The 25,669-nt window shown below is 42.3% G+C and overlaps 1 protein-coding gene across 7 annotated transcripts in view; it reads left to right on the top strand.

Moving 5' to 3' along the window:
- CACNB4 (calcium voltage-gated channel auxiliary subunit beta 4) overlaps positions 1-25,669 on the top strand; it is a 248,047-nt gene that overhangs the window by 45,089 nt on the left and 177,289 nt on the right. The window contains exon 1 of one of the 7 annotated variants that reach the window (XM_073241452.1): positions 21,939-24,791. The exons of the other annotated variants lie outside the window; for them this stretch is intronic. The gene's annotated coding sequence lies outside the window, so the exon portion shown is untranslated. Of the gene's footprint in view, positions 1-21,938; positions 24,792-25,669 lie in introns of those variants that run through there. 7 annotated transcript variants of the gene reach the window in all.

Raw genomic sequence — 25,669 nt, 5'->3', positions numbered from 1 at the left:
TTTTGCCAGCACCATCTGTTGAAGAGACTGTCATTTTGCCATTGTATGTCCATGGCTCCTTTATCAAATATTAATTGACCATATATGTTTGGGTTAATTTCTGGGGTCTCTAATCTGTTCCACTGGTCTGTGGCTCTGTTCTTGTGCCAGTACCAAATTGTCTTGATTACTATGGCTTTGTAGTAGAGCTTGAAGTTGGGGAGTGAGATCCCCCCTACTTTATTCTTCTTTTTCAGGATTGCTTTGGCTATTCGGGGTCTTTGGTGTTTCCATATGAATTTTTGAATTATTTGTTCCAATTCATTGAAGAATGTTGCTGGTAATTTGAGAGGGATTGCATCGAATCTGTATATTGCTTTGGGCAGGATGGGCATTTTGACGATATTAATTCTTCCTAGCCATGAGCATGGGATGAGTTTCCATTTATTAGTGTCCCCTTTAATTTCTCTTAAGAGTGACTTGTAGTTTTCAGAGTATAAGTCTTTCACTTCTTTGGTTAGGTTTATTCCTAGGTATTTTATTCTTTTTGATGCAATGGTGAATGGAATTGTTTTCCTGATTTCTCTTTCTATTGATTCGTTGTTAGTGTATAGGAAAGCTACAGATTTCTGTGTGTTAATTTTGTATCCTGCAACTTTGCTGTATTCCGATATCAGTTCTAGTAGTTTTGGAGTGGAGTCTTTAGGGTTTTTTATGTACAGTATCATATCATCTGCAAATAGTGACAGTTTAACTTCTTCTTTACCAATCTGGATTCCTTGTATTTCTTTGTTTTGTCTGATTGCCGTGGCTAGGACCTCCAGTACTATGTTAAATAACAGTGGGGAGAGTGGGCATCCCTGTCTGGTTCCCGATCTCAGTGGAAATGCTTTCAGCTTCTCGCTGTTCAGTATAATGCTGGCTGTGGGTTTATCATATATGGCCTTTATTATGTTGAGGTACTTGCCCTCTATTCCCATTTTGCTGAGAGTTTTTATCATGAATGGATGTTGAATTTTGTCAAATGCTTTTTCAGCATCTATGGAGATGATCATGTGGTTTTTGTCTTTCTTTTTGTTGATGTGGTGGATGATGTTGATGGATTTTCGAATGTTGTACCATCCTTGCATCCCTGGGATGAACCCCACTTGGTCATGGTGTATGATCCTTTTGATATACTGTTGAATTCTGTTTGCTAATATTTTATTGAGTATTTTTGCATCTACATTCATCAGGGATATTGGTCTGTAATTTTCTTTTTTGGTGGGGTCTTTTCCTGGTTTTGGTATTAGGGTGATGTTGGCTTCATAGAATGAGTTTGGGAGTATTCCCTCTTCTTCTATTTTGTGGAACACTTTAAGGAGAATGGGTATTATGTCTTCTCTGTGTGTCTGATAAAATTCCGAGGTAAATCCGTCCGGCCCCGGGGTTTTGTTCTTGGGTAGTTTTTTGATTACTGTTTCAATTTCTTTGCTTGTAATTGGTTTGTTTAACTTTTGTGTTTCTTCCTTGGTCAGTCTTGGGAGGTTGTATTTTTCTAGGAAGTTGTCCATTTCTTCTAGGTTTTCCAGCTTGTTGGCATATAGGTTTTCATAGTAGTCTTTAATAATTCTTTGTATTTCTGTGGAGTCTGTCGTGATTTTTCCATTATCATTTCTGATTATGTTGATTTGTGTTGACTCTCTTTTTCTCTTAATAAGTTGGGCTAGAGGCTTATCTATTTTGTTTATTTTCTCAAAGAACCAGCTCTTGGTTTCGTTGATTTTTGCTATTGTTTTATTCTTCTCAATTTTGTTTATTTCTTCTCTGATCTTTATTATGTCCCTCCTTCTGCTGACTTTAGGCCTCATTTGTTCTTCTTTTTCCAGTTTTAATAATTGTGATGTTAGACTATTCATTTGGGATTGTTCTTCCTTCTTCAAGTGTGCCTGGATTGCTATATACTTTCCTCTTAAGACTGCTTTCGCTGCATCCCACAGAAGTTGGGGCTTAGTGTTGTTGTTGTCATTTGTTTCTATATATTCCTTGATCTCTATTTTGATTTGTTCATTGATCCATTGATTATTTAGTAGCATGTTGTTAAGCCTCCATGTGTTTGTGAGCCTTTTTGTTTTCTTTGTAGAATTTATTTCTACTTTCATACCTTTGTGGTCTGAAAAATTGGTTGGTAGAATTTCAATATTTTGGAATTTACTGAGGCTCTTTTTGTGAGCTAGTATGTGGTCTATTCTGGAGAATGTTCCATGTGCACTTGAGAAGAATGTATATCCTGTTGCTTTTGGATGTAGAGTTCTATAGATGTCTATTAGGTCCATCTGTTCTAGTGTGTTGTTCAGTGCCTGTGTGTCCTTACTTATTTTCTGCCCGGTGGATCTATCCTTTGGGGTGAGTGGTGTGTTGAAGTCTCCTACAATGAATGCATTGCAGTCTATTTCCCTCTTTAGTTCTGTTAGTATTTGCTTCACATATGCTGGTGCTCCTGTATTGGGTGCATATATATTTAGAATGGTTATATCCTCTTGTTGGACTGAGCCCTTTATCATTATGTAGTGGCCTTCTTTATCTCTTGTTACTTTCTTTGTTTTGAAGTCTATTTTGTCTGATATTAGTACTGCAACCCCTGCTTTCTTCTCACTGTTGTTTGCCTGAAATATGTTTTTCCATCCCTTGACTTTTAGTCTATGCTTATCTTTGGGTTTAAGGTGAGTTTCTTGTAAGCAGCATATAGATGGGTCTTGCTTTTTTATCCATTCTATTACTCTATGTCTTTTGATTGGTGCATTAAGTCCATTTACATTTAGGGTGACTAGTGAGAGATATGTACTTATTGCCATTTCAGGCTTTAGATTCGTGGTTACCAAAGGTTCAAGGTTAGCTTCTTTAGTATCTTACTGCCTAATTTAGCTCGCTTATTGAGCTGTTATATACACTGTCTGGAGATTCTTTTCTTCTCTCCCTTCTTATTCCTCCTCCTCCATTCTTCATATGTTATGTGTTTTGTTCTGTGCTCTTTTTAGGGGTGCTCCCATCTAGAGCAGTCCCTGTAGGATGCCCTGTAGAGGTGGTTTGTGGGAAGCAAATTCCCTCAGCTTTTGCTTGTCTGGGAATTGTTTAATCCCACCATCATATTTAAATGATAGTCGTGCTGGATACAGTATCCTTGGTTCAAGGCCCTTCTGTTTCATTGCATTAAGTATATCATGCCATTCTCTTCTGGCCTGTAGGGTTTCTGTTGAGAAGTCTGATGTTAGCCTGATTGGTTTTCCTTTATAGGTGACCTTTTTCTCTCTAGCTGCCTTTAAAACTCTTTCCTTGTCCTTGATCCTTGCCATTTTAATTATTATGTGTCTTGGTGTTGTCCTCCTTGGATCCTTTCTGTTGGGAGTTCTGTGTAATTCCATGGTCTGTTCGATTATTTCCTCCCCCAGTTTGGGGAAGTTTTCAGCAATTATTTCTTCAAAGACACTTTCTATCCCTTTTCCTCTTTCTTCCTCTTCTGGTATCCCTATAATACGAATGTTTTTCCTTTTGTATTGGTCACATATTTCTCTTAGTGTTGTTTCATTCCTGGAGATCCTTTTATCTCTCTCTATGTCAGCTTCTATACGTTCCTGTTCTCTGGCTTCTATTCCTTCAATGGCCTCTTGCATCTTATCCATTCTGCTTATAAATCCTTCCAGGGATTGTTTCACTTCTGTGATCTCTTTCCTGACATCTGTGATCTCCTTCCGGACTTCATCCCACTGCTCTTGCATTTTTCTCTGCATCTCATCCCACTGCTCTTGCATTTTTCTCTGCATCTCATCCCATTGCTCTTGCATTTTTCTCTGCATCTCTGTCAGCATGTTCATGATTTTTATTTTGAATTCTTTTTCAGGAGGACTAGTTAGGTCTGTCTCCTTCTCAGGTGTTGTCTCTGTGATCTTTGTCTGCCTGTAGTTTTGCCTTTTCATGGTGATAGAGATAGTTTGCAGAGCTGGTACAAGTGACTGCTGGAAGAGCTTCCCTTCTTGTTGGTTTGTAGCCTTTTCCTGGGAGACTAGCAACCTCTAGTTGCTTGTGCTGGGCAGCTGTGCGCAGACAGGGCTTCTGCTTCCCGCCCAGTTGCTTTGGGGTTTATCTCCGCTGTTGCTGTGGGCTTGGCCTGGCTGGGGCTGTTCCTCCAAAATGGTGGAGCCCCGTTGGATGGGGAGTGGCCAGGAGGCTATTTATCTCCGTAAGGGGCCTCTGTGCTCCCTGCTGCCCAGGGGGTTAGAGTGCCCAGAGATCCCCAGATTCCCTGCCTCTGGTCTAAGTGACCTGTCCTGCCCCTTTAAGACTTCCAAAAAGCACTCTCCAAACCAAAACAACAACAGCAACAATGAGAGAGGGAACAGAAAGAAAGAAAAAAAAAAGGAAAAAACAAGCGTTTTTTTTTTTTTTTTCCTCAGTTGCCGGTCCCAGGCACCCGCTCACTGGTCCTGCTGCCCTGTCTCCCTAGCACCAGGGTCCCTGTCCTTTCAAGGTTTCCAAAAAGCACCCACCCACCGGTCCCGCAGGGAAGCAACGCTCGATATTCTTTGTCCTCAGGCACTGGTCCCAGGCACCCGCTCACCAGTCCCACCGCCCTGCCTCCCTAGCACCGGGGTCCCTGTCCCTTCAAGGCTTCCAAAAAGCACTCGCCAAAAAGAGAGAAAAAAAGGGGAAAAACACGCGATTTCTTCCGTCCTCAGGTGCCGGTCCCAGGCACCCGCTCACCAGTCCCGCCGCCCTGCCTCCCTAGCACCGGGGTCCCTGTCCCTTTTAGGCTTCCAAAAAGCACTCGCAGAAAAGGAAAAAAAAAAGGGGAAAAACGCGCGATTTCCTCTGTCCTCAAGTGCCGGTCTCAGGCACCCGCCCACCGGTCCCGCAGGGAAAAACGTGGGATATTCTTTGTCCTCAGGCACCGGTCCCAGGCACCCGCTCACCAGTCCCGCCACCCTGCCTCCCTAGCACTGGGGTCCCCGTCCCTTCAAGGCTTCCAAAAAGCGCTCGCCAAAAAGAGAGAGAGAAAAAAAAAAGGAAAAACGCGCGACCTCCTCCGTCCTCAGGCACTGGTCTCAGGCACCCGCCCGCCGGTCCCGCAGGGAGAAACGCGGGATATTCTTTGTCCTCCAGCGCCGTTCCCAGGCACCTGCTCACCGGTCCCGCCACCCTGCCTCCCCAGCAACGGGGGCCCGTCCCTCTAAGGCTTCCAAAAAGCGCTCGCCAAGAAAAAAAAAAAAAACCGCTCCGGTTTCTCTCCACCCGCCGGGAGCCGGGGGGAGGGGCGCTCGGGTCCCGCCGGGCCGGGGCTTGTATCTTACCCCCTTCGCAAGGCGCTGGTTCCTTGCAGGTGTGGATGTGGTCTGGATGTTGTCCTGTGTCCTGTGGTCTCTATTTTAGGAAGATTTTTCTTTGTTATATTTTCATAGCTCTATGTGTTTTTGGGAGGAGATTTCCACTGCTCTACTCACGCCGCCATCCTGGCTCCGCCCCTCCTCTGCCCATTTTTAAATCGGGTTATTTGCTTTTAGGGTGATGAGGTGTGTGAGTTCTTTGTTTATTTTGGATGTTAACCCCTTGTCGGATGTCATTTACAAATATATTCTCCCATACTCTAGGATGCCTTTTTGTTCTGTTAATGCCATCCTTTGCCATACAGCAACTTTTTAGTTTGATGTAGTCCCATGTGTTCATTTTTGCTTTTCTTTCCCTTGCTCGAGGAGATGCGTTCAGGAAGAATTTGCTGAAATTTATATTCAGATTTTTGCCTGTATTGTTTTCTAAGAGTTTTATGGTTTCATGACTTACATTCAGGTCTTTGATCCATTTCGAATTTACTTTTGTGTATAGGGTTAAAAACAATAATCCACTTTCATTCTCTTGCATGTAGCTGTCCAGTTTTGCCAACACCAGTTGTTGAAGAGGCTGTCATTTCCCCATTGTATGTCCATGGCTCCTTTATTGTATGTTAGTTGACCATGTATGTTTGGGTTTATATCAGGGCTCTCTAATCTATTCCTTTGGTCTATGGTCCTATTCTTGTGCCAGTAGCCAGTAGTAAATTGTCTTGGTTACTGTGGCTGTGTAGTAGAGCTTGAAGTTGGGGAGCATAATCACCCCAGCTTTATTTTTTCCTTCTCAGGATTGCTTTGGCTATTCCGGGTCTTTTGTTGTTCTATATGATTTTAGAGCGATTTGCTCTAGTTCATTGAAGAATGCTATTGGTATTTTGATAGGAATTGCATTGAATCTGTAGATTGCTTTAGGCAGGATGGTCATTTTGACAATATTAATTCTTCCTATCATGAGCTTGGGATGTGTTTCCATTCATTGGCATCTTCTTTAATTTCTCTCATGAGTGTCTTTCAGTTTTCAGAGTATAGGTCTTTCACTTCCTTGGTTAGGTTTATTCCTAGGTATTTTATTCTTTTTGATGCAACTGTGAATGGAATTGTTTTCTTGATTTCTCTTTCTGCTAGTTCTTTGTTAGTATTTCGGAATGCTACAGATTTCTGCATCTTGATTTTGTATCTTGCAACTTTGCGGAATTCAGAAATTAGATCTAGTAGTTTTGGAGTGGATTCTTTCGGGTTTTTTATGTACAATATGTTATCTGCAAATAAGGTCAGTTTAACTTCTTCCTTGCCAATCTGAATGCCTTGTATTTTTTTGTGTTGTCTGATTGCTGTGGCTATGACCTCCAGTACTATGTTGAATAGAAGTGGGGAGAGGGGTCATCCTTTTCTTGTTCCTGATCTTAATGGCAAAGCTTTCAGCTTTTCACTGTTAGGTATATCGTTGGCTTTGGGTTTGTCATATATGGCCTTTATTATGTTGGGGTACTTGCCCTCTGTGCCCATTTGGTTGAGAGTTTTTATCATGAATGGATGTTCAATATTGTCAAATGCTTTTTTAGCATCTATTGGGATGATCATGTGGTTTTTGTCCGTTTTTTATTTTTATTTTTATTTTGTTGTCATTAATCTACAATTACATGAAGACTATTATGTTTACTAGGGTCCCCCCTTCACAAAGTCCCCCCCACAAACCCCATTACAGTCACTGTCCATCAGCATAGTAAGATGCTGCAGAATCACTACTTGTCTTCTCTGTGTTGCATAGCCCTCCCCATTCCCCCCAACACACATTATACATGCTAATCGGAATACCCCCTTTCTTTTTCACCACCCTTATCCCTCCTTTCCCTCCCATTCTCCCCAGTCCCTTTCCCTTTGGTAACTGTTAGTCCATTCTTAGGTTCTGTGATTTTGCTGCTGTGTTGTTCCTTCAGTCTTTCTTTGTTCCTATACTCCACATATGAGTGAAATCATTTGGTGTTTGTCTTTCTCCGCTTGGCTTATTTATACCCTCTAGCTCCATCCATGTTGTTGCAAATGGTAAGATTTGTTTCCTTCTTATGGCTGAATAATATTCCATTGTGTATATGTACCACATCTTCTTTATCCATTCATCTACTGATGGACACTTAGGTTGCTTCCATTTCTTGGCTATTGTAAATAGTGGCTTTTGGATGTAGAGTTCTATAGATGTCTATTATGTCCATCTGTTCTAGAGTGTTGTTCAGTGCCTCCGTGTCCTTACTTATTTTTTGTCTGGTGGATCTATCCTTTGGAGTGAGTGGTATGTTGAAGTCTCCTAAAATGAATGCATTGCATTCTCTTTCCTCCTTTAGTTCTGTAGTATTTGTTTCACATATGTTGGTGCTCCTGTGTTGGGTGTATATACATTTATAATGGTTATATCCTCTTGTTGGACTGAGCCCTTTTTCATTATGTAATGTCCTTCTTTATCTTTTGTTTCTTTGTTTTGAGGTCTATTTTGTCTGATACTACTGCAACACCTGCTTTTTTCTCCCCATTGTTTGCATGAAATATATTTTTCCATCCCTTGGCTTTAAGTCTGTGCATATCTTTGGGTTTGAGGTGAGTCTCTTGTAAGCAGCATAGAGATGGGTCTTGCTTTTTTATCCATTCTATTACTCTGTGTCTTTTGATTGGTGCATTCAGTCCATTTACATTTAGGGTGATTATTGAAAGATATGTACTTATTGCCATTGCAGGCTTTAGATTCGTGGTTTCCAAAGGTTCAAGGTTATCTTCTTTAGTATCTTACTGTCTAACTTAACTCACTTATTGAGCAATTTTAGATACTGTCTGGTGATTCTTTATTTTTCTCCCTTCTTATTCCTCCTCCTCCGTTCTTTATATGTTGGTTGTTTTATTCTCTGATTTTCTGTGTTTCCTTTAACTGCTTTTGTGAATAGTTGATTTTATTTTTTGCCTTTAGTTAGTATTTGGTTGGTTTCCTTTTAACTTTTCTGTGTTTCCTTTAACTGCTTTTGTGGATAGTTGATTTTATTTTTTGCCTTTAGTTAGTATTTGGTTGGTCTGCTTTCTTTGCTGTGATTTTATTTTCTCTGGTGACATCTCTTTAGTCTTAGGAGTGCTCCCATCTAGAGCAGTCCCTCTAAAATACCCTGTAGAGGTGGTTTGTGGGAGGCAAATTCCCTCAACTTTTGCTTGTCTGGGAATTGTTTAATCCCTCCTTCATATTTAAATGATAATCGTGCTGGATACAGTATCCTTGGTTCAAGGCCCTTCTCATTCATTGCATTAAATATATCATGCCATTCTCTTCTGGCCTGTAATGTTTCTGTTGAGAAGTCTGATGATAGCCTGATGGGTTTTTCCTTTGTAGGTGACCTTTTTTTCTCTCTTTGGCTGCCTTTAATACTCTGTCCTTGTCCTTGATCCTTGCCATTTTAATTATTATGTGTCTTGGTGTTGTCCTCTTTGGGTCCCTTCTGTTGGAAGTTCTGTGTGCTTCCGTGGTCTGAACAACTATTCTCTCCCCCAGTTTGGGGAAGTTTTCAGCAATTATTTCTTCAAAGACACTTTCTATCCCTTTTTCTCTCTCTTCTTCTTCTGGTACCCCTATAATGTGGATATTGTTCCTTTTGGATTGGTCACACAGTTCTCTTAATATAGTTTCATTCCTGGAGATCCTTTTATCTCTGTCTGCATCAGCTTCTATGCGTTCCTGTTCTCTGGTTTCTGTTTCATCAATGGCCTCTTGCATCTTATCCATTCTGCTTATAAATCCTTCCAGGGATTGTTTCACTTCTGTGATCTCCTTCCGGACATCATCCCTTAGCTCTTGCATATTTCTCTGCAGCTCCATCATCATGGTTATGAGCTTTATTTTTAGTTCTTTTTCAGGGAGATTGGTTAGGTCTATCTCCTTCTCAGGGTTTGCCTCTGTGATCTTGGTCTGTATCAAATTCTTCTGCCTTTTCATGGTGATAGAGGTATTTGTGGGGAGCTGGCACGTGTGTTGGCTAAGAGAAAGTCCCTTCTTGCTGATTTGTGGCCTTCCTCTCCTGGGAGAGCAGCGACCCCTAGTGGCTTGTGCTGGGTAGCTGCATGCAGGTGGGGTTTCTAATTCTTGCCCGGCTGCTGTGGAGCTCCGCGGTTGCTGTGGGCGTGGCCAGCCTCAGGCTGCTTCTCCAATATGGCAGAGCCACATCTGAGGGGGAATGGGCGGGAGGCTATTTATCACCGTGAGGGGCCTCCGAGCTGCGCTGTTGCCCAGGGGATTAGGGTGTCCGGAGTTCCCTGGGATTCCCAGCTGCTGGGCTAAGTGTCCCTGGACGCTTTCATCCAGCTGTGGGGTCCCTGTCCCTTTAAGACTTTCAAAAAGCACTCGCTTTTCTTTGTCCCAGGGGCGCTGGCTGTGTGGACCGGCTCGCAGGTCTTACTGTCCTGTTTCCCTAGTTTCCAGCACCCCATACACGCACTGTGTCTGCGCTGTGGTCCGGATGGCTGGGGCTGGGTGCTCAGCAGTCCTGGGATCCTTCTCCCTCCCTGCTGACTCCTCTCCTCCCACCAGGAGCTGTGGGGAGGGGCGCTCGGGTTCTGCCAGGCCGGGGCTTGTATCTTACCCCCTTCGCTAGGCGCTGGTTTCTGGCAGGTGTGGATGTGGTCTGGATGTTGTCCTGTGTCCTCTGGTCTCTATTTTAGGAATAGTTGTATTTGTTGTATTTTCAAAAATATATGTGGCTTTGGGAAGAGATTTCCGCTGCTCTATTCAGGCCGACATCTTGGCTCTCTGGTTTTTGTCCTTTTTGTTGATGTGGTGGATGATGTTGATGGAGTTTCGAATGTTGTAGAATCCTTGCATCCCTGGAATAAATCCTACTTGATCATGATGGATGATCTTTTTGATGTATTTTTGAATTCGGTTTGCTAATATGTTGTTGAGTATTTTTGCATCTACGTTCATCGGGGATATCGGTCTGTAATTTTCTTTTTTTGTGGTGTCTTTGCCTGGTTTTGGTCTTAGAGTGATGCTGGACTCATAGAATGAGTTTGGAAGTATTCCCTCTTCTTCTACTCTTTGGAAAACTTTAGGTAAGATGGGTATTAGGTCTTCACTAAATGTTTGATGAAATTGACCAGTGAAGCCATCTGGTATGGGAGTTTTGTTCTTAGGTAGTTTTTTGATTACCAATTCAATTTCATTTCTGGCAAGTGTTCTGTTGAGATTTTCTGTTTTTCTCTGTGTCAGCCTTGGAGGGTTGTATTTTTCTAGGTTCTTCAGTTTGTTAGCATATGATTTTTCATAGTATTTTCTAATACTTCTTTGTATTTCTTTGGTGTCTATAGTGATTTTTCATTTTTCATTTCTGATTCTGTTTATGTGTTACACTCTTTTTTTCTTGATAAGTCTGGCTAGGAGTTTATCTATTTTGTTTGTTTTCTTGAAGAACCAGCTCTTGCTTTCATTGATTCTTTTTATTGTTTTATTCTTCTTGATTTTATTTATTTTCACTCTAATCTTTATTATGTCCCTCCTTCTACTGACTTTGGGCCTCATTTGTTCTTCTTTTTCTAGTTTTGTTAATTGTGAGTTTAGACTGTTGATGTGGGATTGTTCTTCTTTGCCGAGGTAGGCCTGTAGTGTATATACTTTCCTCTTAGGATGGCCATTGCTGTGTCGCACAGATTTTGCAGTGTGGAATTTGTCATTTGTCTCCATATATTCCTTGATCTCTGTTTTTATTTTGTCATTGATATTGGTTATTTAGGAGCATGTTGTGAAGCCTCCATGTGTTTGTGAGATTTTTCATTTTCTTTATATAATTTATTTCTAGTTTCATACCTTTGTGGTCTGAGAAACTGGTTGGTATAATTTCAGTCTTTTTGGATTTACCAAGGCTCTTTCTGTGGCCTAGTATATGATCTATTCTTGAAAATGTTCCATGTGCACTTGTGAAGAATGTCTATTCTGCTCCTTTGGGTGTAGGGTTCTGTAGATGTCTGTTAGGTCCATCTGTTCCAATGTGTTGTTCAGTGCCTCTGTCTCCTTACTTATTTTCTGTCTGGTGGATCTATCCTTTGGAGTGAGTGGTGTTTTGAAATCTCCTAAAATGAATGCATTGCATTATATTTCCCCTTTTAATTCTGTTAGTATTTGTTTCACATATGTAGGTGCTCCTGTGTTGGGTACATAGATATTTATAACAGTTATATCTTCTTGTTGGATTGGCCCCTTTATCATTATGTAATGTCCTTGTCTCTTGTGATTTTCTTTGTTTTGAAGTCTGATTTGTCTGATATAAGTACTGCAACTCCTGCGTTTTTCTCCCTATTAGTTGCATGAAGTATCTTTTTCCATCTCTTCCCTTTTAGTCTGTGTATGTCTTTGGGTTTAATGTGAGTCTCTTGTAGGCAGCATATAGATGGGTCTTGTTTTTTTTATCCATTCAGTGACTCTGTGTCTTTTGATTGGTGCCTTCAGACCATTTACATGTAGGGTGATTATCAGTAGGTATGTACTTATTGCCATTGCAGGCTTTAGATTCATGGTCACCAAAGGTTCAAGATTAACTTCCTTACTATCTAAGAGTCTAATTTAACTCACTTAGTATGCTATTACAAACACAATCTAAAGGTTCATTTTTTCTCCTCCTTTTTCTTCCTCCTTCATTCTTTATATGTAAGGTATCATATTCTGTAGTCTTTGTCTATCCCTTGATTGACTTTGGGGATAGTTGATTTAATTTTGCATTTGCTTAGTAATTAACTATTCTACTTTCTTTGCTGTGGTTTTATTACCTCTGGTGACACCTATTAAACATTAGGAGCATTTCCATCTATAGCAGCCCCTCCAAAATACACTGTAGAGATGGTTTGTGGGAGGTAAATTCTCTCAGCTTTTGCTCATCTGAAAATTGTTTAATCCCTCCTTCAAATTTAAATGATCAACTTGCTGGATAAAGTCTTCTTGGTTCGAGACCCTAACCCCAACCCCAACCCCAAACCGTCTCCCCCTGGTGCATCTCCCTCTGGTACCTCTCCTCCTTGTACCTTCTCTGGGGTGCGTGTGGGGAGTGAGGAGAGGAGAGTATTAGCTTTGTCAGTTGTAGTTCACCATTGGCAAGTGTGGGCCTTCCTGGTACTTCTTATTCTCTCCTTCATGTGGCTTCGGGATTGAAGTGGTGGCCGGTAAGTTTCCACTTGGACAAATTCTCGCCGTTGCCTGGGTCTGGCTCGGCTGTCTGCTGATGGTCCTCATTGAGCTAATACCTTGTCTGTGGCAGGCAGGGGTCAGGCAGGGGTGAGGAGATTTTCATGTTCAGATTGAGGTTTCTGATGGTGTGAGGCAGTGGAATGAAATCTTGTTTTACCGCAGTGGTTCTCAGCTGGGGAGATTTTGCCCCCATGAGGATATTCATCAAGACCTGGGGACATTGTTGGTTTTCACATCTAGGGGGAGATGCTGGCATCTACTGGGTGGAGGCCAGGGTTGCTGCGACACCTCCCCCATGAAGAGCCATACAGCCCACAACTGAGGTGCGGAGGTGGGAAACCCCACTCCACCTAATCTCTTCTCAATGGATGCCTGATCCCAGCAGCCCAAGACAAGGCCCCCTTTCCCTAACTGGGTGGAAGCACTCAGGGACAGTTGCATCCAGATGCGGGGGGCTCGGGCCAACGGCTTGAGATGATAAACTGACTAGCATTTCTGGGTTAATTAACTTGATTTAAAAAGCCAAGACTTGATCTGAAAAGCAGGCAGAATTCTCCTCTCCCTCAGCAGGCATAAACACCAGTTGGGGAGAATTAAACCGGAAAGGGAGTTCGGACCGAAGGGTAAGAGTCAGATTTTTAAAAGGGCAAATAGATCCTCCTGTGTGCTTCAGTGGAGTTAAAATGAGCCACAGCTGCAGGAAGCAGTCGCGGAGAGAGGAGGTTCATCTCTGTGATTGTTCTGTAGAATTGCTCTAGGCCAAAGGTGTTTGCTTTAACATTTTTATAACTTCACCCATTTTTACCTTGTTGAGTCACGGAGTGCATTTGTGTTCCTAGCATGCCTTCTTTCTCCAGTAATTTGATGTTTCTGCCGACGGTCACATCTGAGAAATGAGACGTTCTCATCTTCCCTGAAAGCATAGTCAATAGGCTCATAAAAATATACTTTATATAATCAGAGTTTCCAGGTAAAAAATACCATTTCCATCTTGATAACTCATTTCTCTTTATGTTTTATTAAAAAGCTGGCTCAGGTGGATCTTACTTATGATACACGATCTCCTTTTTTTCCTATCAGGGAAGTTGTTTACCAAAGAAAAATTTCCCCATCCTTTCATTGATTCCCAGTCACAAACATCCAGACTTGCTGTTTTCTAGTCAGCCTACAGTCTAGGCCCTTTAGAACATTCTCCCTCCTCTATTCCAGTCTCTTGTTCCAAAAAAGATAGAAAATCCTTCCAGCTGCTCGTTGCGCTTGTGTTTTTTCCTTTTTCAGTGAATCTGCAAAAGTTTAATGCGCCCCGGCTGGCTGCAGGTCACTGTATTTAGCACCGTGGGACCTGCAGTTACGGTAAGGTGCCGTCTTAACTCTGGAGCCAGAAGAGGGAATTCCCAGGCCTGGAAGCTCCCAGTGTGTGCTCAGTGGGATGTGGGAAGGAGACGACTTGTAAACCTGTGAGACTGTGCAACGGATACTCTTCCCTAATCCTTGTCTTTTTTGTGTTAAAGCTGACCATTTTAACTATTTTTAAGTATATGATAAAGTGATGTTAAGTCCATTCACACTGTTATGCGACCATCACCACCATCCGTCGCCTTTCATCTTCCCAAACTGAAGCTCTGTGCTCACTAGACAGTATGTCCTCATTACCCTCTCACTCAAGTCCCTGGTAACTACTGTTTACTCTCTGTCTCCATGAATTTGACTATTCTAGGTACTTTGTATATGTGGGATTATACAATATTTGTCCTTTCATGTCTGGCTTGTTTCACTTAGAATGATGTTTTCAAGGTTCGTCTGTGTTGTGACATTTTATCCCTTTTTAAGGCTGAGCGATAGTTCATTGAAAGTATATCCTATATTTTATTTATCCATTTACCTGTGGGTGGACATTTGGGTTGTTTCCACCTTTTAGCTGTTATGAATAATACTGCTCTGAACACTCAACATTTTCCCAATCCTTTTCTTTTAAAGCATAATAAATAAATACCTCATCTCCTTTGTTATATAGCACTGAAAAGAAGTGGGTGAATGATCCTTCTCTGTGTCTGTACATATACACATATGTTTATGTATTTATCTAGTTACAATCACTGGACATGGTGGACGATGATTTTTCTGGTCTGAAGTCCTGAGCTGGATACAATGTCATTTCATACACTTGCTTCATATCCTCTCTTCTTTCCACTCAATCTTTCCCTCTCTCCACCACCATCCCTTCCCCGTCTCTGCCTTCTCAACTTAGTTCAATTTAGCAAACCTTTGTCAAGGAGAACTTTTGGGTGCTCTGAGAATTTTGGAGAATAAAACGGCCCATGCGTTGTTCAGTCTCCTAGTGGAGGCAAGACCCATAATACCATGACATGAGCTGGGCCACGCGCCTGCTCTAGCAGACAGCCTTTCCAGCAGATGGCAGAGGGGGTTATATGTGTTGCAGCCAGACGAAACAGCCCGAGCAAGAGACTTGGGATGGGAAATGCTGGGAATGTTTCATTTTAAGTTGATTTAATTTGTATGTGGCCTTTAAGTGCTTTCCAGTATTATGATGTGCTTCGGAGTAAGAGTGATTTCTTTTCCAAACTCTTTATGATAGATTTTATATAGGAAATTTTTCTTTAATAACTTTGTTTTAAAAGAAGTTCATTTTTGTTTGGTGTAATCTTAATGGATATTCTCCATAGTTCAAAGAGGGGATTGAGTTTTGTTCTGAGTATATTTTACATCAGTAATTTGTTTTGATTTTTTCCTATATATTTCTGGTGTTGATGTTTTCATTATATAAATCTGATTGAATCAAATGTTTGTGAAGCCCGGGAAATGTCAGACCTTCTCAATTTAGTTTAATATTTGAAGAATGGATGTTATTCAACTGAACACTTTAATATTTGAAGAATGAAGAAGTTTCTATTGATTTATGTGACAAAAGAAACAAGTGAATTACAGACATTTTTTTTCTATAAGTATGTAAAGAACCCATTTGTGTGTCTTTATGAATTTGTGTATATAAATATTTATATACACATGCATATGTACACACACACACACACACACACACACACACACACTTTTAATTCTAAATGTGAAGGTAAAAAAATGATAACACTTTCAGCCAGAAGGCACAATCTAAGATGTAAAATACCCTTTTTTTCCTCCTCTTGATCATCTTCTAATGATTATCTGCTCATCAGCAGATGGCCACACAGTATGAGCAGTAAATAATGTAGTAAATTTAGCTGGTGTTTCTGGTCAATTGTACTGTCAGTCTAGCTTTCTTGGACCTCGGCCTAAATTCAAAGAGCGAGTTTCCTGGTCTGTAGGACTCACCCAGGAACCCTCAGAGGCTTGAGAGGTGCAGGCCTTTTCCTAAAGAGGAGCCTGAGCAATGTAGACCCCTGCCCCGAAAAACTGCATGTGAGAACAGGGCCTGGGGAGGGAGCAGATGGCAGAAAGGAAGTGGAATTGAACAGCCGTCCTGTGGTTGGGGTGGAGTAGCAGCAGATAGATGCTGCTTGAGACTTTGACGGTGACCCCAGATTCGGTAGTAGGGGAACCGGAAAACATTCCAGCCTTCTCACCATCCTATCAGCAGGTAGTTTAGGAGTTTCTAGGAGCTTGTTCCTGATAAAGTCATTAGCCTGGAGATAGGGTATTGCTTCTGAAGCAGGGGTCAGTGCATTCCAGCCCTGAATTTGGGATGAGGTTTGGCCAGAAGAGTGCTGGACTGAACAGATTACATAGTCCACTCATTCGTTCATGGGCTCAACTAATATTTATTGAACACCTAGTATGTGTCAGGCATTATTTCAAGCACTGGCCATACTGGAATGAGTGAGACAAAGGCCCTGTATGACCAGTTCATGTTTGGATGGGTTTTAAAAAATCTGACGTGTATATATATTGCAAATGATTACCACTGTCAGGTTAGTTCACACACCCATCACCTCATACAGTTATAATTTTTCTTTTTTTACAAATGTTTGTGGTGAGAGCATTTAAGATTTACTCTCTCGGGAAGTTACAAATGTATCGTCACCATGCTGTATATTAGATCCCCAGAACTTACACATTTTTCTGATGGAATTAATGAGAGAGCTAATGCTAACATTTGGCCTTCTTATTTCCAGGTGAATATTCCTTCTAACAATGCTAGACAAAACACTATCTTTTATTCCCTTGCAAAATCTCTCCCTTTCTCGTGGTTTTGGAGGAACAAAGATAAATCAGATGCAGAATTGTTTCTTGGTTCAGTCTTATTCAGAAAATCAGAGGATTATTGAAGGAAAGTGTGTTCAGCAATATACTCTCCAACTTTCTTGGCCATGGATAGATTTTCCCAGATTCTTCTTTCTTCCTATAAAGTCTTCATGACCTCGCTCGCCTTCCCACAAAAACTCAGACCTTTCATGTTAGTGATTTTAGTAAACTCTACTACCAGCAATAGCATTCCTCTAGCCCCACCCCGGCCAGTTGCCTACTTTTCTATATTTCGTCTCATTGCCACATTAATTTAGGTTTTTTTTTTTTTCTAACTAGATTTCCTCATTGTGGCAAGTTTAAGTAGAAATTTATAGTCCCCATTACAGATTTCCTTTTACCTTTTTCCAGAAATACTTCCCTTGAGGACTCAGTTGAATACTTAAAAAAAATGATGCAACTAAAAAAATGATGATGCCTTATAAATTCATAGTTTATTAAACAGATTCTTGAGCCTGAGAACACAGACCTACCTATGAATAAAGGATTCTGCAGTAAAAATTCCAAACGGGGAAAAATACTTTGGGACTAGCTGAGAAAGGGGAAAGTCATCTGTCTTTCCTAGTGTCTCAGGGTCACTGTACTGAGTGCTGAGAGTTTGTTGAGAGAGACCAGGAGGGTGTTCTTGGAAGTTGAAATCCTTGTGTACCTTCTACAGAGTGTACAGGTTCTGCTCTGGCTGTTTGGAGGGACTCAACCCTGAAAGGTTGAGATTGGGGGTGGCAGTCATTGCTCTATTGCCGTGCGTGGTTAGGATTCACTGAGATGACCAACATGGGGATTTGTTCATAATGCAATTTTGTTTATGTGGACATTTTCTCACTAGGAAATTGTCCTGAAAATGCCAATTTGTTTCTCAACCAGGGGTTAATTACCATCATTCAGCACTGGGGCACTGGCAACATGCACATTTGAGTGTGAACAAAGGGCCAGATTTTTACATAAAGTGTAAACATTTCTCTGATCTTGAAAAAATATTTCTGAATTTAATTAACTGAAGGAAATAAGAGACCTTGCCTAGACATGGCTTCATATGCTTTGGTTTAATTCTTATCTGAGCCAGATTTTGATAATAGGGATTTATAAATTGGAAGGTTTGTTAATAAATTATTTTAAAAATTGTATGATAGGACAGTACCATCAGATAGGAGAATCATGAACTTTCTGATACAGCAGATGTTTAAATTCTTTTTTTTTTCACTACTATATGGGTTAAACTTCTTGGCCTGTTTTGATACTTAAAAAATCTCCCAGCTAATTTATTAGGATAACCCATAAATGATACATAACCATTCAGCTGAAATGAAAACGGGCCATCATTTATTAGCCAGTATAATTTTTGCAGAAATAGAATGTGGAATTAGAATTCTCATTCTGCGTAGACATAAAGTATATTTGTTTCCCTAATGCAATTAAGGAGCTTTAAACATTGTCAATGAACAATGCCCAAAGTGTGCACAAGATACCAGTTGTCATAAATGTCTTTGTTTTCTTTTCTTCATTCTAAGTTATTTTGAAAGATATGTGGTTTTATATGTTCACTGCTGGCTTCTTGTCTATAATTAGTTTCTGAGGATTTAGTTTTCTCAGAGCTTTGCTCTGCTTGTCTGGTGTTGTAAAGGAATTTCCTCGTTTCTGTGAGCACTGCTGGTCCCACTCTGCTCCTTTGCTCTGCGTGCCTGCCATGGGCAGAATTATCAGTCAGATGTTTCCAGTAGATAGAAACAAGCATAAAAACTGAGGCTTTTATCTTCAACGAGCAAACAGTAAGTTGGAGAGGTAAGACAGAACCTGTGTGACAATTAAAAATATCCTACAGCTCCATATGCTGTTTGGCAAGTGAACAGAATAGGAAAAGTGTAGGCTTTTTGCAAAAGGTTGGTTAAAGAAAGGTTTGGGTTTAACACTGGGGGACAGTAAGATTTTTAAAATAAGTAGACAAATCATGAAGTTATGTTTTTTGACTTTTTAAAATAAAATGAAATGTTAGATTATAGAGCCAAATCTTTAAAGAATGCTGTTTAATTATTGTCATATAAAGTAAACATGTGACTTCAATTCTGGATTCGCTTCTTATCTTTCTTCTGTATCTGCCCAGAGCTGTGGACACGGGACTGGCAGGGAGGCCTCTCTGAGGAACTGTCCTCATATCCCCGTGGGGTGGAGACGGACATACAGGCCTGCGAAGAGACAAGTTTCTTTTCTGCCCAGAGCGCCCTGGCCTGGGAGGCAGAGGCCTGGACTCCTGTCCTCGCCACTGATTTGTTGTGCGACGCAGCCGAGTCACACATGTCTCAGGGCCTCCCTGGTCATTTGTGTGACAGCCGCCTCCCACCCTCTTCCTGAATTCACATTGTAGGGTCTTTGAAAATGAGTTTGCAGCCAGTCCTGCCCTTCGTGCCTGAGTCTGCTGTGGAGAGAGAGAAAAGAAGAAAGGGAAGCCTCAGCCTCTGCTGTTCATTTACTGAAGGAGATGCTAGCCTAAGGTAGAGGGTGGCTGAGGAAGGCCAGCCTTGCCTCTTACGTGCCTCCCGCTGCCCCCTCATACCTCTCCACTTATGTCTCAGAGTCAGTCAGGTCCCCTGGTGGAAGTCCTAAGTGTTCATCACCTCTGCTGAGCACTCATCACCTGCAATCAGGCAGCACTCTGGCTTACGGCCGGCCATTAGCCAAACCCCTGTTGTCTTTTGCAGAAGCTGGATGGGGATATTTCATCCCATTAGGCCAAAGGCAGACAGCAGAACTTGAAAAAGGGCTGGTGGGGGGTGGGGGGCTGCTCCATGGTTCCCAGCAACTTGTGCACACTGGCATGAGAGTATGCAAACCCCAGAGTTACAAGCTTTCCAGTCTCTTGCCTTACAAGGCTGTTTATTCTGTGTTCCCATTGCAGGCAAGCATCCTTGATGCTTTAAAGAATTTAGGAAATTTGCCATCAGCAGGATTTCTGAAAACAACCAGCACTTCCACCTCCCCCCCAAACACAGCATGGTAGATCACAGCAGTTTCCTGACACGGGTTTCTTTGGGGACCCTGCTGACCCCACTCCCACTCCCAACCCTGGTTCTCCCTGCCAGCGTGAACAGTGATCAGACTCCCTGGGCGCTGCATTTTGTCACAGCCCTTTTGAGGGTCGTCGCTGTTCGCGCCCAGCTGCTGAAGCCTGGCTCCATCTTCCCGCAGGCTGAGGCGCTGCCAGCTCCCTGCTGTAGCGCCTGGCAGGCCGCTCCGAGGATGAGGGGCGCAGCAGCGCCTCAAGCCTGCTGGCGTCTTGGATGCAGGATGGCCGCCCTGGCTGACTTTCAACCAAATGGGAGAAGAAAAATCTCTCTGGCAAAGCCCCCTCTCCCTTCAGGCTTCACAGGGAAGCTGTGACTGCCCGGCAGCATTTCTTTCTCTCCCTCTGAACTCTAGGAAAAGAAGAGGTCATCCTAAATGCTGCACTCTCACCTGGGAGAGGTTAGGGCTTTTGGCCAAAGCAAGAAGAATAAGAAAATGCACGTCTACCCGGAGTCAGAAGGTCACGTTGAGTTGTTCATGGAATACTTCACAATGTGTTAGCCTGCATTTCCTGCCTCTTTTCTGGCTTTGAGATACCTAGAACAAGAGGTCAGACCTGTAAACATTTGTGGAACTAGGGCTTATAGACTCACGAGCAGTATGATTCCACTGCAGTGTCTGCAGATGTATTTCCTTAGCAAAGATTGAGGTTGGGGCCCAAAATGGATTTGTTTTTCGTGGAATGACTCATCTTGTAAATCAGTGGGGAGCAGAGTGCCACACAAGCGCCTCCTCGGATTCATACTCAAAAGGGTGAGCTTCATTACATTATTAGGTATGGAGTCAAGCAACATCTATCTTAGACCACTGGGAACAACCCATTCAAAGGGCTGTTATTATTTCTGCCAAACCAAGATTCTCATATATGACTTACTGAGAAGGTAACCAAACAGAAGGTCAGGAAAGAAGACTGTAAGCAAGCAGTTGGGAACCTGCTGTTCTGTCCCCCAAGAATAAACTTGTCAGGGTCCGCGGGTGTGCAGTATGGTCTAAGAGCGCCATCGTGTGGTGGAGGCCATCATAAACGTTTTGAGCAAGGAACACCCAAATTATTTCTGCCTTGGTTCATGGCCTTTTTTAAAATTTAAATTTATTATTTTTATTTTGGTATCGCTAATGTACAATTTCTTGAACAACATTATGGTTACTAGACTCCCCCTATTATCAAGTCCCCCCCACATACCCCATTACAGTCACTGTCCATCAACGTAGTAAGATGCTATAGAATCATTACTTGTCTTCTCTGTATATACTGCCTTTCCCGTGTCCTCCCCCGCCCCCCCCATTATGTGTGCTCATTGTAATGCCCCCTTTTCCCCCTTATCCCTCCCTTCCCACCCATCCATCCTAGTTCCTTTCCCTTTGGTAACTGTTAGTCCATTCTTGGGTTCTGTGAGTCTGCTGCTGTTTTGTTCCTTCAGTTTTTTCTTTGTTCTTATACTCCACAGATGAGTGAAATCATTTGATACTTTCATTGCCTTTTTGAAGCTGGAGTTCTTCATAGCTACTTTCTGCACCCCGTTCAGTTTCTGGCATACTCTGTTAATATTTGCCAAATGAGATTTTTTGAAGGGACTTCGTATTGTGGCAGAGGACACTTGTTCTGTGTTATACTTGAAGGCATAGCCAAGACTGTTTGACATGTCCTTCAGTTGTGGTCTGTAGGCCATTGGTTCTATAATAGGAGAATACTCCAGATATAATCTGAGTAGTCTAAAGTATCCTAAGAATACCATTTTCCATGCTCTTGAAATTTTGCTTCTAGAAGTTGACAGCCTCATTGGAATTTATCCTTCTTTACATCTAACACTTTATTTTCATTGATAGGATGGGGTTTAAAAGTCTCCTGAAGAATTTAACTTACTCTTAAAATTTTAAACTGAGAAATGTTTCAGGGAACAAGCTTGAGGGGAATTTCTTCTTTTTTTTTTAAGTTGTGGTATAATTGACCTATATCATTATGTTAGTTTCATATGTACACTTGTATATATTGCAAAATGATTGATACAGTAAGTCTAGTTAGCATCTGTCATCATGCATAAGTTATAAATTTTTTTTCTTGTGATGAGAGCTTTTAAGATTTACTCTCTGAGCAACTTTGAAATGTGCAATATGATATTAACTACATTCACTATGCTGGACAATACATCCCTATGACTTATTTATTTTATAACTAGAAGTTTGTACCTTTTAACCTCCTCAGCTCACTTCCCCACTCCTCAACTTTGGCAAACGCCAGTGTTCTCTTTATCTATGAGCTTGGTTTTCTTTTTTTTTCGTAGATTCCTAATGAAAGTGAGGTCATATGGTGTTTGTCTTTCTCTGTCTAGCTTATTATTTCACTTAATATAATGCCCTTAAGGTCCATCAGTGTTGCCACAAATGGTAAGATTTCATTCTTTTTTATGGCTGAATAACATTCCATTGTATGCATATAACCACATTTTCTTCATCCATTGAAGGACACTTCGGTGTTTCCATGTCTTGGCTCTTGTAAATAATGCTGCAGTGAACATGGGGATGCAATATGTCTTTTTGAGTTTGTGTTTTCAGTTTATCAGTTAAATACCCAGAAGTAGAATGGCTGGATCATATGGTAGTTATATTTTTAATTTCTGAGGAATCTCTATATTGAAAATTTTTATTGATTAAGCTGAGGTAAAATAACCTTGTGGTTCATCTAACACAGACTGTCTTAATCCATATGAGGTATATTCTAATATTTTAGAAAGTCATCTTAAATAATTTTTGGAACAAGGAAGGGAATAAAGCTACAAAATAAAATAGGCCACAAGTCTCCTTGCCTGATACTACTTGTGATACGGTGGAGACTGTCAGACAGAACTCTCATTAGAATGTCAGGCTCTCCTTCTTCCCACCCAGAGGTTTGGTGATTTGTAGGGCATTGGACTATAAAGAGGACCAGCCAGTTTATGACTAGGTCAGCACATTGGAAATCTGTACATTTAATACCAGGGGCAACTTACCGACCACTGACAATGCTTCTTAAAAAAATTTGCATTACAGTTGACATACCATATCATATTAGTTTCAGGTACACAGCATAGTGATTCGACATTTATATACATCGTGAAATGCTCACCATAGTAAGTGTACTTACCATCTGTCACCAAAGTTACTACAGTATTATTGACTGTATTCCCTATTCCCTATGCTGTACTTTTCAACCCCCGTGACTTATTTATTTTATAACTAGAGGTTTTTACCTCTTAATCCTTGTCATTTATTTCACTCTCCCCTCCCCCCCACTGACAACACTTTTGCCACTGTGTTCCAGGGCCTCCCAGATGCCCCTGAACCCTCGGTTCCTTCCGTCGGCTCCTCCGCCTCATCCCAGCGGTTGATCCCACTTAGGACAGAAAGTCAAAACCACTTAGTCTCAATTAAGCAGCGCCACACGGTGCTTAGTGAAGACCAGGAAGGGTAGGGCAACTCTTCCCCATAACTCCCTTCTCTTACCCCAAAGGTTAGCTGTGTCTGGCAGCAAGTCGTTGCGAGAGTACCATCGTGGGAAGCAGGAACTCTCTATGTGATGCCATTCCTGGGCTTTTAAAGCCAGGCCGCAAACACCTAGAGAGCAAAAAAGCCACATCTTCCTATGCGGAGCAGTGAGTGACAGTTGGCATTTGTGTGATGCTTTTCATGACAGGAGGTTTTTCTGTAGGGAAGCTGCCTGCCGAGTCCCACTTTGTGGTAACAGGGCTTAAAATAAAGAGAGGAATGGTGATAGCGGACGATGAGGTCAGGCTTGCTCCTCTTGCGGGATATGTCCTTGCCCTTAATTCCCCTGCAGTGTGGCCTGCCTTCATCGTCCCCACCCTTCACGGGAGCCCTGCGGGACCACCCTGACGGAGCCTTCACAGCATTCAGGACATTAAGCGTTAGCATCTGAATCCCAAGCTCTGCTCCCACTTCCCCGCAGAGCTCTGCCACCCAGCATGGATGTATTAAAACCTATTTTGCAAGACATGGCCTCTGTTGGGATTTTAATTTGAAGTGAAACTTAAATGCACTGACCCTTTGCATTGTGATAATTTGACAGCCTTGTTGGGAGACAAATAATGAGAAGAAAGTCACTCCGAGTCCATCTTGCCCTTAAGCCTGACAGGTTTTATTTGGAAAAGCTGCCTGTTAGTGAGGGAGAAATGCTTGTTTTTTTTTTCCTGCCTAAGGAGCTTTTGAGCTTTATTTCCCCCCCACCCCAGGTGTTGGGAAACAGGAATTAAAAATAGTTTCCCAGACACACTGCACAATTGAAAGTTCTTGCTTCTCCCGTGTAGCTCATTACCTTCATCTTATTAATAAGGAAGAGAAAGATCTGTTACCTGAAAGCTGAAGGAGTGAATAGTTGTGCTTAAGGAACGGAATTTGGAATATCAGAAAAATTAGAAGAGTTCTTGCAAAAGGGCAAAAGCTTATATTCTTCACTTTTCTCTTTATTGCACGTGACTTTGCCTTAAAGCTCTCCTCCCCACTTTCTCCCACCCCCACTAGCTAAATGTTGTGTCAAATGATTTAGAACTTTCTAAATAGGGGAGAAAAAAAATCAAAGTTTGGCTCCTTCGTCCTTTGAGAATCTACCGTCTGTGGAGGAGAATTTATAAAGAGATGGGAGGTCTGGGTGCCTGTTACATTTGGAAATGGTGTTTACCCAGATCACGCTGAATCTGCCTGTCCCTCAGATGGCAGAGGCTGATAGGGTGCCATCTTCACTTGCTAGAAAGGCAGCTGGAGACCATGCCTGACCTCAGACGACCTGAACTGCAAGGGTTTCTGATCAGCTGGGAGAAGAGGCTGCAGCTGCTCCCCTGGGACACTGGGCCCAGCCGCGCGGCACCCTCTCTGGTTTTCAGTAACTTGTAAGTGGGGGCAGCCCATCCGTGAGGCCCAGGAGAGAGCTGACGACAGTGTAATTTGCATCGGTAAGTAGACATCTGCCCTTTTGCAGAAACACTTGTCAGCATAGCTCTTCCTCTTCATTTCCCTCCGTTCTCCTCGGCTGTTATTTCACCAGCCATATGTGCCTCCTTCCTGGCCCTCAGATGTGCCCGGCTCATCCCCACGTGGGCCTTTGCCCTGCTTGCTGTGGTGTTTTCTTGCTCTTTGCCTGGCTCCCTCCTCCACACTCAGGCCTAAAGGGAAACAGGCCTTTCTGCACCAACCCAGTCACTCATTTTTCTGTTTCCTATCTTCATAGTCTTCTAGTTCCAGAAATGGTCTTAGAAGCCCTTTAAAAACACAGACTGTCGCGCCAGCTGCCCTGGGTGTGTCTCAGACGCCACCACTTCTGTGCTGGATGGTTTCTGCCTGCCCTTCCACGTCGGGCTTTGCTCTCCTCCACCTTGCTCTGTGCCCGAGGGACCACATCACCGGGCTTTTTATCTCGGGCCTCCCCTCCTGCTTGTGTCTGGGCTTGGCCAATGCAGGGAGGCAGGGGGGAAGTTGAGGTCAGCACAGATCCCAGCTTTGTCCAGTGCAGACGCTGGCATGCTGTAGGGAAGGCTATAGCGCTGACCGGGCACGCTGCCCATTCAGCCCCTTCCCCGGTTCCTGCACCTGCTCCAACGTCTCATGCCTTTGCACTGGGGTGGGCGCATCCCCCTCTGTGTCCTGGGGTTCTGCACCACCCCTTGTTGCTTTCCTTACAAACGTCCCCCACCTTTGTAAAAAGACCCTGTAGTAAACCCTCCTCAAATCACTCCATTTGAGAATGCATTTTTTTCTTGCAGAGGAATGTAACTTCCTGGCTATGGGAATGTGGGGTAGTTAATGAACGTCTCTGCCTCAGCTGCTTTGTCTG

Source organism: Manis javanica, chromosome 7, assembly GCF_040802235.1.
Source record: "Manis javanica isolate MJ-LG chromosome 7, MJ_LKY, whole genome shotgun sequence".
NCBI classification, from domain to species: Eukaryota; Metazoa; Chordata; class Mammalia; order Pholidota; family Manidae; genus Manis; species Manis javanica.
This window is presented reverse-complemented; position numbering and strand designations above follow the sequence as displayed.